Below are 16,039 nucleotides of genomic sequence, written 5' to 3' on the forward strand. Positions count from 1 at the left end.
TCTTCCCCCTGCCCCCCGCACTTGCCTCTCCCATGAACCTCTAACAGACTCTTCCTCAACACCCTCCTCACATTCCCAAGATAAGGTGAGTCAAACTTTGAAGTGAAAAGAAAGTTTTATTTGGACATCATCTGCATTTCTTTTTTTTTTTAGCATCTTTATTGGAGTATAATTGCTTTACAATGGTGTGTTAGTTTCTGCTTTATAACAAAGTGAATCAGCTATACATATACATATATCCCCATATCTCCTCCCTCTTGCATCTCCCTCCCACCCTCCCTATCCCACCCCTTTAGGTGGTCACAAAGCACCGAGCTGATCTCCCTGTGCTATGCAGCTGCTTCCCACTAGCTATTTTACATTTGGTAGTGTATATATGTCCATGCCACTCTCTCACTTCATTCCAGCTTACCCTTCCCCCTCCCCGTGTCTTCAAGTCCATTCTCTACATCTGTGTCTTTTATTCCTGTCCTGCCCCTAGGTTCTTCAGAACCATTTTTTTTTTTAAGATTCCATATATATATGTTAGCATACAGTATTTGTTTTTCTCTTTCTGACTTCACTCTGTCTAGGTCCATCCACCTCACTACAAATAACTCAATTTCGTTTCTTTTCATGAGCCCCACTCTTGCCAACACCTTGATTGCAGCCTTGTAGGCACCCTGAAATAGATGACCCAGCTTATGCTGTGCTTGGATTGCTGACCCACAGAAACTGTGAGATCCTCTTGTTTGGGGTAATTTGTTATGCAGTAATAGATAATATATTGCTGATGTATGGAAATGCCAACTGCCCAATAACTGGAGGCCTGGGGGCCCATGGCAAATTATAGACTCCTTTGCCAAGTGTTAAAAACACCACTGATCCAACTGGACGGTGATTTCTTGCAGCCCCACTTGCTGGGAGAAGAAGGAGCCCCAGGTTCTAATTAGCTTATTATTCAGGCTACCCAGCATGAGCTCCCAGTGTTATTTTCAGACAGTTCTGCTTCTTGCATCATAAAGATAATAGAATAACACTAGAGTGAGTTAATAAGGTTAGGACAGTGGGTTATAGACCCTCTTATGTAGGGATGTGTTTTTCTACTGAAATCTCACTATGAGGAGAAAGAGTTATTGAAGGTACTAAATAAACTTAAGAGAAAGGAGTTTCCAAGAAAATGTCAGTATCTTAACTTAGAAGTAATTTTGTGACCTCAAAGGGCAGGAAACAGGAAGCTGTAGGTAAGCTGTGGTAGAAGTGAAGGCTGATTTCTAACCAAATAAATTTCAAGAGAAAAAACCAAAAAGGATCAGTAAGTTAGGAGACATAGCAACCAAAATCAGTGAGTACATCTCTTTGAATCCTGGTTTAAACACCTCATTTGTTAAGAAAAAAATATAATTAGGGAAGTGTGAACATGCACTGGATGTTTGATGATGTTAAGAATTGTTATTTTTATTTATTTATTTTATGGTACGCAGGCCTCTCACTGTTGTGGCCTCTCCCGTTGTGGAGCACAGGCTCCAGACACACAGGCTCAGCAGCCATAGATCATGGGCCCAGCCACTCTACGGCATGTGGGATATTCCCGGACCAGGGCACGAACCCGTGTCCCCTGAGTTGGCAGGTGGACTCTCAACCACTGTGCCGCCAGGGAAGCCCAAGAATTGTTATTTTAGAAATGATATTGTAATTATGAAATTTATAAAATTAATTTTAGGGATACATTAAAAATATTACAGATGGGGCTTCCCTGGTGGCTCAGTGGTTGAGAGTCCGCCTGCTGATGCAGGGGACACGGGTTCGTGCCTCAGTCCAGGAAGATCCCACGTGCCGTGGAGTGGCTAGGCCCGTGAGCTATGGCTGCTGAGCCTGCGCGTCCAGAGCCTGTGCTCCACAACGGGAGAGGCCACAACAGTGAGAGGCCCGTGTACTGCAAAAAAAAAAAAAAAAAAAAAAATTACAGATGTAATGATATATCTATAATTTTGTTTAAAATATCCAGCATGTACTGGGGGAGAACTAGGCGGGAATATAAATGATGCAAGGTTGATTCCAACTATATGACATATGGAAAAGGCAAAACTACAGAGACAAGAAAACCTAGTGGTAACTGGTGGGGTGGGGTGGGGTGGGGTAGGGAGATAAATAGGCAGAACACAGAGGATTTTTAGGGCAATGAAAATGCTTTGTATGCTATAATAATAATGAATATATGTCATACATTTGTTCAAACCATAGTATGTACAACTCCAAGAGTGAACACTAAGGAAAACTATGGACTTCATGATTATGATGTGTCAGTGTAGGTTCATCCTTGGTAAAAAATGTACCATTCTGGTGAGTGGTGTTGATAATGGGGGGACTGCGTAAGTGTGGGGCAGAGGGTATATGGAAAATCTCTGTACCTTCCTCTCAATTTCGTTGAAAATCTAAAACTTTTCTAAAACAATAAAATCTTTTAAAAAAAAAAAAAATACACATACAAAGCAAAAAAACCCCCCAAAACAAAGTAAAACCTGTTCAGTAGAAGGACTCAATAGCAGAATTGAGCGGGCAGAAGAAAGAATTTGAAGATAGTTCAATAGAGTTTATCTGGTATGAAGAATTGGAAGAAATAAGAATAAAAAATATGAACAGAGCCTCAGATACTGTGGGACAACATCAGTACCAACATATGCGTAATAGGAGTCTCAGCAAAGGAGGAAAGAGAAAAAACAGAAAAAATAAAGAAATAAAGGCTTAAAACTTCCCAAATTTGATGAGAAACTTGAATCTATACACTCAAGAGATGTAAGATGATCCACACCAAGACACATTATGGTCAAAAGAAAGGAGAAAAATTTGCAAGCAGTAGGAGAAAAAGCTCATTACATATTAAACACACACACCACACACAATAAGAATAACAGCTAACTTCTCATCAGAAACAACAGAGGCCAGAGAGCATTGATACATTCAAAATGAAAAGCAAAATAAAGCTAAACAAAAATACAGAAACCACCAAATAACCTGTTAACAAAGAATCCTGTATCTAGCAAAACTATGATTTGAAACTGAAGACAAAGACATTCCCAAAGACACTGAGAGGATTTATTGCTAGCAGATCTGTTTTACAAGAAATACTATAGTTAAGTTCTTTAGGCTGAGAAGAAGTGACACCAGACAATAACCCCGATCCGCATGAAAAAAAGAGCACCAGGAAAGGTAATATGAACATAATTATGAAAAACATTATAAATGTATTTTTATCTTATCTGACTTAAATTATATAAAGCAATAATAAATTTATTACATTGGGCTTCCAACATCTTCAGATGTAATATATATTCATGTGAATAATTGGACAAAGGATGGAGGAAGGAATGGAACTCTTGGAGTAAGGAAATGACAAAAATGGTAATTTGAATCCACAAGAGGAAGAGTACTGGAAATGCTAAGTACAGGGTTTAAAATGAAAGGCTCAAGTATGTTTTTTCTCTTTTCTCAACTTCTTTAAAAGAAAATTATATAAATCAATATGATGCTATGTTATAAATATAGCTTTGTAATATACGTAGATGTAATATATATGACAATAATAACACGAAGGAGAGGAGTTATAACAAAACTGTATCAGAGCAAGGTTTCTGTGCTTACTGGAATTAAATTAGTATTTATCCAAAGTATACTGTGATATGTTTAGGTAGAGATTGTAATTCCGAAAGAAACCACTATAATTCAGAATTACACTTAGAAATGAACAAAATAATTTATATGGCTCCTAGCAAAATATCTACTTAATAAAAGACAATAAGGAAGGAACAGAGGAACAAAAAGACGTGAGATACATTAAAAAAACGAAAAAAGTAAACAAATCCACTCAGATAAAAAATAACATCAAATGTGAATGGATTAAACATACATAGTTTTCTGTGCTATATAATAAGTGACCACAAACCTAGCCCCCAAATCAACACACATTTATTATCTCACAGTTTCTGTGGGTCAGGACTCCAAGTATGCCTCAGCTGGGTTCTCTGCAAGGCTGTATTAAGGTGTCAGTTGTGTTCTTCACTGGAGGATTGACTGTATGATCCACTTCCACACTCACTAAGGACGTCAGTAGAATTCAGTTCCCTGTGGTTATAAGACTGAGGGACTTGACTTCTTGCTGGTTGTTGGCTGGAGGTTGCCCTCAGCTCCTAGTAGCCACCCTCAGCTCCTTGTCACATGGGAGTCTCAACATGGCTGCTGCTTCAAAGCCAGCACAGGAAGTGTCTCAACAAAGTCTACTAGCAAAACAGACTCTGTAGCAATGTGATCAAAGGCATGACATCCCATCACTTTTGCCATATTCTCTCCATTAGAAACAAGTCAAAGGTCCCAGAGACAGTCGAGGGGAAGGTTGTAATAAAAGGGCATAAATATTAGAAGATGAGGATCATTAGGGGTCATCTTAGAGTTTGTCTGCCACAGAGAGAACTTCTTTAACCTGATAAAGAGCATTTATGAAAAACCTAACATCTTAATGGTGAAACAATGAATGCTTTCCCCCAAGATTGAGAACAAGGTATGTCTGCTGCCACCATTTCTATAAGCATTGTACTAGAGGTTATAGCTAGTGCAATTAGAAGAAAAAAAAGACATCTACATTGGAAAGGAAGAAATAACGCTATCTTTATTTGAAAATAATGTGATCCTGCATTTTGAAAACCCTAAGGTACTCTCCCAAACACACAGATTACTGGAATGAATAAATTAATTCAGCCAGATAATACAGTACAAGATTGTGGCAGATAGATTCTAAGGTAACCCCATAGTCCCTGCCTCCTGGTGTTCATTCATTTGTGTGATAACTTACACTTGAGGCTCTTGACCAATGGACTATGGCCAGGGTTATGGGATATCACTTATGTGATTACATTACATAGGATTGTCACTTCTATCTTAGAAAGAGGCTTTCTTTAGTGGCTTTGATGAAGCAAGCAGCCATGTTGGGAGGAACATGGAAAGTAATTGAGGGCTGCTTCTTGGAGCTGGGGTGGCCTCTGGTCAGCAATCAGCAACAAGCTGAAGCCCTTCTTCCTATAGCCACATGGAATTGAATTCTGCCAACAGTTTGGGAGCTTGAAAGCAGATCCTTCTCTTGTCAAGTCTTGAGATGGCCAATACCTTGATTGCAGGCTTGTGAGACCCTAAGCAGAGGACGCACTAATCTGTGCCCAGATTCCTGCCCCACAAAGCCTGCAAGACAATAATTGTTTATGGTTTTAGCCATTGAATTGATGGTAATATTGTTATGCATTAGTAGAAATGTAATATGTATTTTAGTACCTGAAAGTGGGATATTGTTATAACAAAGACCTACAAATGGAATAGCAGGTTTGGAACCAGGCAGTTGGTAGAGGCTAGGAGAATTTTAAGCATGGTGGGGGACTTCCCTGGTGGTGCAGTGGTTAAGACTCTGTGCTCCCAATGCAGGGGGTCCGGGTTTGATCCCTGGTCAGGGAACTAGACCCCACATGCATGCTGCAACTAAGAGTTCATATGCCTCAACTAAGGAGACTGTGAGTTGTAACTAAGGAGCCCGCCTGCTGCAACTAAGACCTGGCACAACCAAATAAATAAATATTAAAAAAAAAAAAGCAGGGACGCGGGTTTGTGCCTCGGTTCCGGGAAGATCCCACATGCCGTGGAGCGGCTGGGCCCGTGAGCCATGGCCGCTGAGCCTACATGTCCGGAGCCTGTGCTCCGCAACGGGAGAGACCACAACAGTGAGAGGCCCGAGTACCGCAAAAAAAAAAAAAAAAAAAGCATGGTGGAGGGAAGTCCCTGGTTGTCCAGTGGTTAGGAATCAGTGCTTTCACAGGAAAGGAAAGGAAAGGAAAGGAAAGGAAGAAGGAAAGGAAGAGAAAGGAGGAAGGAAGAGAAAGGGAAGAAAAGAAAAAGAGGAGGAAGGAAGGAAGGGAAGACTCCCTCTTGTGAGAGCATTGGAATCACAGCTAACTGCTGAACAATCATCGATAGGAAGACACTGGAACTCACCAAAAAAGATATCCTACATCCAAAGACAAAGGAGAAGCCACAATAAGTTGGTAGGAGGGGCACAGTCACAGCAAAATCAAATCCCATAACTGCTGAGTAGATGACTCACAAAATGAAGCACACTTATACCAAGGAAGTCCACCCACTAGAGTGAAGGTTCTGAGCCCCACGTCAGGCTTCTGAACCTGGGGGTCTGGCAACGGGAGGACGAATTCCCAGAGATTCAGACTTTGAAGGCTAGCGAGATTTGATTGCAGGACTTCGAAAGGACTGGGGGAAACAGACTCCACTCTTGGAGGGCACACACAAAGTGATGTGTGCATCAGGACCTGGGGGAAGGAGCAATGACCCCATAAGAGACTGAACCAGACCTACCTGCTAGTGTTGGAGGGTCTCCTGCAGAGGCGGGGGGTGGCTGTGGCTCACCGTGGGGACAAGAACACTGGAAGCAGTTCTGGGAAGTACTCCTTGGCATGAGCCCTCCCAGAGTCAGCCGTTAGCCCTACCAAAGAACCCAGGTAGACTCCAGTGTTGGGTTGCCTCAGACCAAACAACCAACAGGGAGGGTACCCAGCCCCACCCATCAGCAGTCAAGTGGATTAAAGATTTACTGAGCTCTGCCCACCAGAGCAACACCCAGCTCTGCCCACCACCAGTCCCTCTCATCAGGAAACCTGCACAAGCCTCTTAGATAGCCTCATCCACCAGAGGGCAGACAGCAGAAACAAGAAGAACTACAATCCTGCAGCCTGTGGAACAAAAACCACATTCACAGAAAGATAGACAAGATGAAAAGGCAGAGGGCTATGTACCAGATTAAGGAACACGATAAAAACCCAGAAAGACAACTAAATGAAGTGCAGATAGGGAACCTTCCAGAAAAAGAATTAAGAATACTGATAGTGAATATGATCCAGGATCTCAGAAAAAGAATGGAGGCAAAGATTGAGAAGATGCAAGAAATGTTTAACAAAGACATAGAAGAATTAAAGAACAATGAATAGATGATCAATACAATAACTGAAATGAAAACTCTGAATAGAAGATGAAACCCACCACAACATTCTCTTCAGCCAAATTCTAAACCACAGCAAGGCCCTAACCCTCTTCAATTCTATGAAGGCCGAGAAAGTGATGAAGCTGCAGAAGAATAGTTTGAAGCTAGCAGAGGTTGGTTCATGAGGTTGAAAGAAGCCGCCTCTGTAACATGAAAATGTGAGGTGAAGCAGCACGTGCTGACGTAGAAGCTGCAGCAAGTTATCCAGAAGTTCTAGCTAAGTCCATTAATGAAGCTGGCTACACTAAATAACAAATTTTCTGTATAGATGAAACAGCCTTCAATTGGAAGAAGATGCCATCTAGGACTTCCATAGCTAGAGAGGAGAAGTCAATGCCTGGCTTCAAAACTTCAAAGGCCAGGCTGACTCTCTTGTTAGGGCTAATGCAGCTGGTGACTTAAACTTGCAGCCAGTGCTTATTTACCATTCCTCAAATCTCAGGCCCTTTAAGGTTTATGCTAAATCTACTCTGCCTGTGATCTATAAATAGAACAGCAAAGCCTAGATGAGAGCACATCTGTTTACAACATGATGGACTAAATATTTTCAGCCCACTATTGAAACTTACTGCTCAGAGAAAGATTCCTTTCAAACTATTACTGCTCATTGATGATGCACTTGGTCACCCAGGAGCTCTGATGGAGATACACAATGAGACTTTCCCTTCTCTCCTGCTTTTCCTGGTTGCTCATGGACCAATGACATGGTCTTAGGTATGTTGGGTCATGCTGATAAGGGCAACATCCCAGGGTTGCAGAAAACAAAGGTGAAGGAGACCTGGATGCTTGGACATCCTCGTGGTGCAGAGCCACCCTAGCCCTGGAACTGCCTGCCTCACTGTCATGGGAGCCACACACTAGCCTCCATCCTGTGAGACCACTGTTTTTTGGGTTCTGCTGCACATACTGAATTAATACATATCGAGAGAGTAGACTTCCCAGGAGTGTGTGGCCATGGTGGTCTGTTCTGGAGATGAGCAGAGATATATTTCTTGTCACCTCTGTGGGCTCTTGGGACATTACTGTGAGTTAGAGAAAGGGAGAACTGGGCCAGAGGGGACAGCACAGGGAGATTGGAGATTGTTACCCTCCTCATCTTTCTAGCCACGGGGTCTGGCCTAGGGAAGTGTTTGGGTCACCGGGTGATAGATTTGGCAGTCCTTGTTCCTTCACTTCCTGTCCTCCTTGCAGACCAGACATCCTGCTCATCCCACCTAGGACCAGAATCACTGCTGGTCACCTCCTCATCACCCTGTCTGATGACAGGGACTGTGGAGGTGGAAATCTAGAGGATTAACCCCTCAGGTAGAAAAGGAGTGCAGGGTCATTCTGCCTCAGATTCCATGAGGAGTCTGTGCTTCCCCCAACTGGTTTGAACAGCTGACCTTTGGATAGTTAACCTCCGGTCCCTCATATCCTGTGCCCTGGTGATCATAAAATTCTGTCACTTCACTGTATTCTCTTTATTACAAATGAGTCACTAGGTCCAGCTTATACTCCAAAGGTGGGAATTACACAAGTGCATGAACACCAGGAGATGGGAATCACATCTCAGAAGTGTGCTCACCACAAGGGGGACTCTGGCAACCACCTGAAAGTGTGGCATCTTACAGGGCTGATAGCCAGGAGTGCAGAGATCAGAGCTGAGGTCCAAGGGATTTTGTGTTCATCCCACAGGAATACAGGACAAAATTATGATCCCAGAAAGGTAGCCCAGCCTTCTTGGTAATTTGGGGAATGGAAGAGGCAAAAGGCTAGGTAGAAATATAAAGGAGAGGAAATAAAAGGACACCCAGCAGTTCTAATAGTTAATGTTCTCACTTATTTTCTTATGGTTCTGAGAATTTGTGAAAGTCTTTTTGTTTAATAGTTACAGGGTTTAATAATCAGCATGACCTTAAATAACTTAGGAAATATAATGAACCGAGGGATGAGGAAATCACATGACCCAGGCCTGACAAGTCAGGTTACCACGTTGTACCACATCCACCTAGCAACAGGGACTGGTCCAAGGGTAGTCTTTCCTCTCCAGTACTTTATGTATGGTCAGTGTGAGAAAGATGTTTATCTTTCTGCTGAAGTTGTGAAAGTGGGTAATGTGAGGGGGTTAGAGATCATATTGTCTGTCTTCCCCAGGAACAGTGAAAGAGAAGAGAAATTGAGGTCTGATGACAAGTTTGAGTCTCCGGGTCCATTCATGTCTCTAACTGGCCTCCCCCGGTAAATCAACATGTTAAACCTCTCTTGCCAAAGCTAGATTCATTCCAGTTTTGTTAACTTGTAACTGAAAGAGTCCTCTCACAAGAAGGCAGACTTTTCTGTGATGCTGGGTATTTAGATAACACTTGTTCACATGTTATTAAGACTTTATTTTTGTAGAGTAGTTTTAAGTGCACAGCAAGATTGAGGGGGATATACAGAGATTTTCCATATACCCCCGACCCCATACATGCATAGCATGCCCCATTATCAATGTCCCCTGCAGAGTGGTGCGTTTTTTACAACTGATGGACCTACACTGACACATCATCATCACCCACAGTCCATAGTTTATATTATGATTCACTCTTGGAACTCTACATTCTGTGGGTTTGGACAAATGTATAGGAACATGTGTCCATTTTTATAGTATCAGACAGAGTGTTTCACTACCCTAAAATACCTGTATTTTCTGCCTACTAAAATAGGTAAAATACTACCTATTTTTCTCCCAGTCTGTGTCTTGTCTTCTCATTCTCTTGACATTGCCTTTCTGTGAGCAGATACTATTAATTTCAATGAAGCCCAGCTTATCACTTGTTTCTTTTATGGATTGTGTCTTTGGTGTTTTATCTAAAAAGTCACTGCCATACTCTAGGTAATTTAGGTTTCCTCCTATGTTACTTCTAGGTGTTTTACACTTTTGAATTTTACCTTTAGGCCTGTGGTCCATTTTGATTTAATTTTTGTGAAGCGTGTAAGGTCTGCATCTAGTTTTGTTTCATTGTTTATTAGGTTTTTTTTGCATGTGCATGTCCAGCTGTCCCAGCCCCATTTTTCTTTTGAACATCTTTATTGGAGTATAATTGCTTTGCAATGGTGTGTTAGTTTCTGCTGTGTACCAAAGTGAATCAGCTCTATGTATACATATATCCCATATCGCCTCCCTCAAGCTTACCTCTGGGCTTTCTATCTTGTTCCATTGATCTATGATTCTGTTTTTGTGCCAGTACCATATTGTCTTGATTACTGTAGCTTTGTAGCATAGTCTGAATCTGGGAGTCTGATTCCTCCAGCTCCGTTTTTTCCCCTCAAGACTGCTTTGGCTATTGGGGGTCTTTTGTGTCTCCATACAAATTTTAAGATGTTTTGTTCTAGTTCCGTAAAAAATGCCATTGGTAATTTGATAGGGATTGCATTGAATCTCTAGATTGCTTTGGGTAGTATAGTCATTTTCAAAATATTGATTCTTCCAATCCAAGAACATGGTATATCTCTCCACCTGTTAGCATCATCTTTAATTTATTTCATCAGTGTCTTATCGTTTCCTGCATACAGGTCTTTTCTCTCCCTAGGTAGGTTTATTACCAGGTAGTTTATTCTTTTTGTTGCAATGGTAAATGGGAGTGTTTCCTTAATTTCTCTTTCAGATTTTTGATCACTAGTGTATAGAAATGCAAGAGATTTCTGTGCATTAATTTTGTATCCTGCTACTTTACCAAATTCATTGATTAGCTCTAGTAGTTTTCTGGTGGCATCTTTAGGATTCTCTATGTATAGTATCCTGTCATCGACAAACAGTGACAGTTTTACTTCTTCTTTTCCAGTTTGTCTTCCTTTTATTTCTTTTTCTTCTCCGATTGCCGAGGCTAGGACTTCCAAAACTATGTTGAATATAGCAGTGAGAGTGGACATCCTTGTCGTTTTCCTGATCTTAGAGGAAATGCTCTCAGTTTTTCACCATTGAGAATGATGTTTCCTGTGGGTTTGTCGTATATGGTCTTTATTATGTTGAGGTAGGTTTCCTCTATGCCCACTTTCTGGAGAGTTTTTCTCATAGGTGGGTGTTGAACTTTGTCAAAACCTTTTTCTGCATCTATTGTGATGATCATACGGTTTTGATTCTTCAATTTGTTAATATGGTGTATCACATTGATTTAATCTCATAGCGTTGTGGTCAGAAAAGATGCTTGATATGATTTCAATTTTGTGAAATTTACTGAGGCTTGATTTGTGACCCAAGATGTGATCTCTCCTGGAGAATGTTCCATGAGCACTTGAGAAGAAAGTGTAACCTGCTGTTTTTAGATGGAATGTCCTATAAATATCAATTAAATCTATCTGGTGTATTTAAAGCTTTTGTTTCCTTATTTATTTTCATTTTGGATGATATGTTCATTGGTGTAAGTGAGGTGTTAATGTCCCCCACTATTATTGTGTTACTGTCGATTTCCTCTCTTACAGCTGTTAGCAGTTGCCTTATTTATTGAGGTGCTCCTATGTTGGGTGCATATATATTTATAATTGTTATATCTTCTTCTTGGATTGATCCCTTGATCATTATGTAGTGTCCTTCCTTGTCTCTTGTAACATGCTTTATTTTAAAGTCTATTTTATCTGATATGAATATTGCTACTCCAGCTTTCTTTTGATTTCCATTTGCATGGAATATCTTTTTTCCATCCCCTCACTCTCAGTCTGTATGTGTCCCTAGGTCTGAAGTGGGTCTCTTGTAGACAGTATATATATGGGTCTTGTTTTTCTATCCATTCAGCAAGTCTGTCTTTTGGTTGCAGCATTTAATCCATTCGCGTTTAAGTAATTATTGATTTGTATGTTCCTGTGACCATTTCTTAATTGTTTTGGGTTTGTTTTGTTGGTCCTTTTCTTCTCTTGTGTTTCCCACTTAGAGAAGTTCGTTTTGCATTTGTTGTAGAGCTGGTTTGGTGGTGCTGAATTCTCTTAGGTTTTGCTTGTCTGTAAAGCTTTTGATTTCTCCATTGAATCTGAATGAGATCCTTGCCGGGCAGAGTAATGCTGATTGTAGGTTCTTCCCTTTCATCACTTTACATATATCATGGCACTCCCTTCTGACTTGCAGAGTTTCTGCTGAGAAATCAGCTGTTAACATTATCGGAGTTCCCTTGTATGTTATTTGTCGTTTTTTCCTTGCTGCTTTCAATAATTTTTCTTTGTCTTTAATTTTTGCCCGTTTGATTACTATGTGTATCGGCATATTTCTCCTTGGGTTTATCCTATATGGGACTCGCTGCGCTTCCTGGACTTGGGTGGCTATTTCTTTTCCCATGTTAGGGAAGTTTTCGACTATAATCTCTTCAAATATTTTCTCGGGCCTTTTCTCTCTCTCTTCTCCTTCTGGGACCCATATAATGCGAATGTTGTTGCATTTAACGTTGTCCCAGAGGATTCTTAGGCCGTCTTTATGTCTTTGCATTCTTTTTTCTTTATCCTGTTCTGCGGCAGTGAATTCCACCATTCTGTCTTGCAGGTCACTTACCTGTTCTTCCGCCTCAGTTATTCTGCCATTGATTCCTTCTAGTGTAGTTTTCATTTCAGTTATTGTATTTTTCATCTCTGTTTGTTGTTCTTTAATTCTTCTAGGTCTTTGTTAAACATTTCTTGCATCTTCTTGATCTTTGCCTACATTCTTTTTCTGAGGTACTGGATCATCTTCATTATCATTATTCTGAATTCTTTTTCTGGAAGGTTGCCTATCTCTACTTCATTTAGTTGTTTTTCTGGGGTTTTATCTTGTTCCTTCATCTGGTGCATAGCCCTCTGCCTTTCCGTCTTGTCTATCTTTCTGTGAATGTGGTTTTTGTTCCACAGGCTGCAGGATTGTAGTTCATCTTGTTTCTGCTGTCTGCCCTCTGGTGGATGAGGCTATCTAAGAGGCTTGTGCAGGTTTCCTGATGGGAGGGAGTGGTGTTGGGCAGAGCTCAGTAAAACTTTAATCCGCTTGACTGCTGTTGGGTGGGGGGGCTCCCTCCCTGTTGGTTGTTTGGCCTGAGGCAACCCAACAATGGAGACTACCTGGGCTCTTTGGTAGGGCTAATGGCAGACTCTGGGAGGGCCCACGCCAAGCAGTACTTGCCAGAACTTCTGCTGCCAGTGTTCTTGTCCCCACGGTGAGCCACAGCCACCCCCCGCCTCTGCAGGAGGCCCTCCAACACTAGCAGGTAGGTCTGGTTCAGTCTCCTCTGGGTTCTCTGCTCCTTCTCCTGGGTCCCGATGTGCACACTACTCTGTGTGTGCCCTCCAAGAGTGGAGTCTCTGTTTCCCCCAATCCTGGCAAAGTCCTGCAATCAAATCCCACTAGCCTTCAATGTCTCTTTCTCTAGGAATTCCTCCTCCCGTTGCCAGAACCCCAGGTTGGGAAGCCTGACGTGTGGCTCAGAACCTTCACCCCAGTGGGTGGACTGCTGTGGTATAAGTATTCTCCAGTCTGTGAGTCACCCACCCAGCGGTTATGGGATTTGATTTTGCTGTGATTGTGCCCCTCCTACCATCTTATTGTGGCTTCTCCTTTGTCTTTGGATGTGGGATATCTTTTTTGGTGAGTTCCAGTGTCTTCCTGTCAGTGATTGTCCAGCAGCTAGTTGTGATTGTGGTGTTCTCACAAGTGGGAGTGAGAGCACGTCCTTCTACTCCTCCATCTTGGTTCAGGCTCTGTATGACTTCTAATATTCTAAATTTGTTAAGGTGGGGACTTCCCTGGTGGTGCAGTAGTTAAGAATCCACCTGCCAATGCAGGGGACACGCGTTCGATCCCTCGTCTCGGAACATCCCACATGCCGAGAAGCAAGTAAGCCCGTCCGCCACAACTACTGAGCCTGCGCTCTGGAGCTCGTGAGCCGCAACTATTGAAGCTTCTGTGCTTAGAGCCCGTGCTCTGCAACAAGAGAAGCCACAACGAGGGGAAGCCTGCACAACACAACAAAGAGGAAACCCCGCTTGCTGCATCTTGAGAAAACCCGCGCACAGCAGAGAAAACCCGCGCACAGCAAAGAAAACCCAACGCAGCCAGAAATAAAATAAATTTATTAAAAAAATTTTTTGTTAAGGTGTGTGTTATGGCCCAGAATATGGTCTATCTTTGTGAATGTTTAATGTGAGCTTGAGAAGACTGTGTATTCTTCTGTTGTTGGCTGAAGTAGTCTATAGATATCGATTACATCCAGTTGATTGATAGTGTTTTGAGTTCAATTATGTCCTTACTGATTTTCTGCCTGCTTGCTCTGTCCATTTCTGAGAGAGGGATGTTGAAGTCTCCAACTAAAAGAGTGGATTCATCTATTTCTCTTATCAATTCTATCAGTTTTTGACTCACATCGTTTGACCCTCTGTTGTTAGGTGCATTCACAGTAAAGATTGTTGTGTCTCTTTGGAGAATTGACTCTTTTATCAGTATGTGACGCCTTTCTTGCTATTTCTGATAACCTGCCATGTGTTGAAGTCTGCTGTGTCTGAAATTAATACAGCTACTCTTGCTTTCATTAGACTAGTGTTAGCATGGTATATTTTTCTCTATCCAGAACCTCTGTGCCATGAGTTGGGTTCTCCCCATCATGCTGCCAGATCAGGGTTATTCCACAAGGTAGAAGCCCAGGGCCCAGCATCTTAGGGTGACCTCATGGTCAGAGAGAGAGTGATGGGTTGCATGTGTCTTTGGGGGAATCTGAGGGGATGAATCAGAAAATTCAGACATTTTGCAACCCTCATGGGACACTCCAGCAGCACTCATGTGACCATCCTGGGAACAGACAGGACAGTTGAGTTGCGGGGAGAAAGACACCAACCTGGACGTGAGGTCTGGGATAATCTCCTATTCCTTGGATAGCTGTAAGTTCAGGTTGAGACAACTCAGAGTAAGAGGCTCCAGGTTTCTGGGCTGGAGAACACCACTTCTGGTCCTGACCTGTGTGGGGGCGGAGTAACTCAGAAAAGCTGGAGTCAGACCTCCAGACAGATTGAGGGTGAGGCAGAGAGCAAGGCCTGAGAGAGAGAAAGTCGTCCAGAGTATAGTGCCCATTGCTGCCGCCGGGGTCAAAGGGAACTGCTAATCAGTTACTTTGGGGATTGTCTTCCCCTGCATACCTGGAGAGACTGGATGCCTTAGTTGTCCTGAGAGAGGGGCGGGCCCTCAGAGTCACTCTCTTGGCACAGAATCTGGAATCCCCAGAGGACTCTTCCTGTGGTTCTACTGTTAGACATAATTTCTTTTCTTGGCTTCTTTTTTCTGACTTTTTTTCTATTTATCTGTCTAATAAGTATCTTATTAACATTAGTCTTTGACTTAAGAAACATTCTAAAGAGGAACAGTTTCAACATTGTCTTGCTAAATTCTGACCCTGTTCTTTAGTAATTACTCATATTTCATCTCATAATTACTTCTAACCAAAATCACTGGAACATCCTCTATCTACATCCTTAACCCATAAAATCTGTTCCCTTCAGTCCTGTAAGTGAAACATGGACTGCGCTGTAATTGAATATAATAGTTAAACCTTTGGCCACTCACATATAGAAAAAATCTGTTTGCACGTTGCTTTGTCCCTTCTATAATGAGGATCTGAACATGCAACGTCAGCACTCGACTTGTACTTGCTTTTATTGATAGATACAGCTATAGGGTATAGGAATCTTCTGTTGTTAGGTCATATTTTTTTGACAAAACATTCTTATACAACTAAGCTATCAGAGCAAGTATACCCACATCTCTTGAACCCAGCAATTTAAATAAGGGACGTTCTTAGGCAACTAGCATCTGCTCCCATGTCTTGAGAATGCTAAACTACGTGAGTCTTGATGAGACCACCTCTCATTACAGAAGCCAAAAGCACGCTTTCCTAACCTTTAATGTTTCTGGGGCACAGGCCGGCATCCTTATTCTCTGGCAATCTGGTGCACTTCTGCCAGATTTTTCTTTAGGAGGTACTTACATGAAGAACTACGGCCTGTTCTATCCACTAA

This window comes from Phocoena sinus, chromosome 11, assembly GCF_008692025.1.
Source record: "Phocoena sinus isolate mPhoSin1 chromosome 11, mPhoSin1.pri, whole genome shotgun sequence".
NCBI classification, from domain to species: domain Eukaryota; kingdom Metazoa; phylum Chordata; class Mammalia; order Artiodactyla; family Phocoenidae; genus Phocoena; species Phocoena sinus.